Here is a 2,423-nt window from a genome sequence, read left to right as displayed (position 1 = left end):
CAGGGTGAGTCCATAAACAGGTTTTCTCCACAAAAAGGATAAAAGTGTGCTCAAATTCAATGAACTATTCATTTGTATCAAAGGTTGGAGGAAGAAATAATTTGCATTGTACCAATCACCAGCAGGGCAGAAGGCAGCACGGAGGCTCTCCCAGACAGCCAGCAGGGAAAAGGGACTTTATCGGGGGATATGTTTCAGAAGAATACATTTCCTGAACAATAAAGAGAGGAGAATAGGAAAACCAATGCCTTGGAACCTGCAGGGATCCTGGCTGAATGCTAATTAGCCGTTGCTGGGAAAGGCATATCGGAGAGGAACCTACCTTGTACAAAGGCTCTAACATATTAAATTTGATCTTAGCTATTAGCACATGTATTTTTACTTTTGATTGTTTGTACCCCTGCTTGCCTGTATCCCTTCTACTTGGTATCACTTAATGAAGTCGTTTGTTTAATAAACGTATTTACTTTTATTACAAACCAATCCAATGCTGTGTTTGGAGGGAAGTGTGTCTTTACCCCAGTTAAATTAATAAGGTGTAATGTACTTTAACAGAGGAGAAGCCTCAATGTCTTCTGTCAATGTGATTATTCTGCTTTGTGAGCCCACATTTGGAGTATTGTATCCAGTTTTGGGACCCCCACTACAGGAAGGATGTAGACAAATTGGAGAGAGTCCAGCGGAGGGCAGAAGAGAAGAGTGAGGGGGGATTTTATCGTCGCCTTCAACTACCGGAAGTGGGGTTCCAGGGAGGATGGAGCTCGGCTATTCTCAGGGTGGCAGAAGACAGAACAAAGAGCAAGGGTCTCAAGTTGAAGTGAGGCAGGTCTAGGTTGGATATTAGAAACATCTTTTTCAGGAGGGTGGTGAAGCACTGGACTGGGTTCTCTAGGGAGGTGGTGGAATCTCCATCCTTAGAGGTTTTTAAGGGGAGGCTTGACAAAGCTCTGGCTGGGATGATTTAGTCAGAGTTGTCCTGCTTTGAGCAGGGTGTTGGACTAAATTACCTCCTCAGATCACTTCCAAACCTAATCTTGTATGATTCTATGAAATTAGGTTGTTTGGTGGTATTTGCTCTTGACAAATCCATGCTTACCATTCCCTCTAATCAGTGCTTAATTTGTGCTGGGCTTGCTGGACCTTCGCCCGAGCCTGGTCTTCCTTATTAGAGCCAACTCTCACTTCCACACGCCCATGTACTTCTTCCTCATGGACCTGTCGCTCTTAGATCTCTGCTACACCTTCACCATCACTCCAAGAGCCATGGTGAGTTTCCTAGCAGGGAACAAAGCCATTTCCTACAACGGGTGTGCCACCCAATTCTTCTTCTTCCTTCTCTTCCTCACCACCGAAGGGTTCCTCCTGGCAGTGATGGCCTATGATTGCTACACCACCATCTGCGACCCGCTCCTGTATCCCATCACCATGTCCAAGTGGGTTTTCATTCATCTGGTGGCAGGGTCGTAAATCTGTGGCTGTGTGAATTCCATGGTGCAAACTGGCCTCACCTGTACCCTGAACCATTGTGGGTCTTTTGAGATTGATCATTTCTTCTGTGATGGCCCTCCCTTGATTAGTCTCTCCTGCAGTGACACGTACGTCAATAATCTTGTGATGTTTACCCTATGCCAACTCATCATAGCAAGTATTTCCCTGACTCTGCTCATTTCCAACTTTTATATCCTCTCCACCATCTTCAGGATTCGCTCTGCCGAGGGCAGGCACAGAGCCTTCTCCACCTGCACCTCCCACATGGTGTCTGTGGCTTTATTTTATGGGACCACTGCTTTCATGTACGCCCAGCCCACTTGGCTATCTTCTCTGTACCAAGGAAAAGTGGTGTCCGTGTTTTATACCCTTTTCATTCCCATGTTGAATCCCTTCATCTACAGTCTTAGAACAAAGACATGAAAGATGCTTTGAGAAGGACTCTGGGCAAGAAATGTTTGCAAAAATGAACATTGTCCTTGAACATAGAGATGAAATCCAGTGGGTCACGGTAATGTGCAACACAACAACAAATGCTTGCCAAATATTTATTTATTATTGGGAGCAGTTTTTCAGGAATAAACAAATAAATCCTTGGGATTCACGATATTTATCAGTCTGTCTATCAATTTTCCTTTTGTTCTGTGTGTCTGTCTATGGCTTTCTGCCTGTCTCTTTCCACTTACATGACTAGCTGGCCTGTAGAATTCATTGCCTCTGGATATTATTTAGTTAAACATTTCTTCAGAATTAAATAATGGCTTTGACATTTATGAGGACTTCATTCTTCGGAATATGGGTTGGCTGCTGCCTTTCTGAGTTAAGAGTAAATTTTGTCCATGATTTATCATACAATTCTTCTGTCTTTGAAACAGGTGATAATGGCCACCACTGGAGACAGGATGCTCCTTCATGGCAATTTCCTTGTTCCTATG

General features: G+C 44.0%; 1 pseudogene; it reads left to right on the top strand.

Annotated features, from left to right (window-relative positions):
* Positions 1–754: 754 nt before the first annotated feature.
* Positions 755–1,958, top strand: LOC137157904 (olfactory receptor 9S13-like; annotated as a pseudogene).
* The last annotated feature ends 465 nt before the right edge of the window (positions 1,959–2,423 follow it).

Source organism: Emydura macquarii, unplaced genomic scaffold (assembly GCF_026122565.2).
Source record: "Emydura macquarii macquarii isolate MOO-44397 ecotype Brisbane River unplaced genomic scaffold, CSIRO-AGI_Emac_v2 contig_1627, whole genome shotgun sequence".
In the NCBI taxonomy this organism is placed as follows: domain Eukaryota; kingdom Metazoa; phylum Chordata; order Testudines; family Chelidae; genus Emydura; species Emydura macquarii.
The sequence above is the reverse complement of the archived record's forward strand: the minus strand, read 5'-3'. Positions and strand labels throughout refer to the sequence as shown.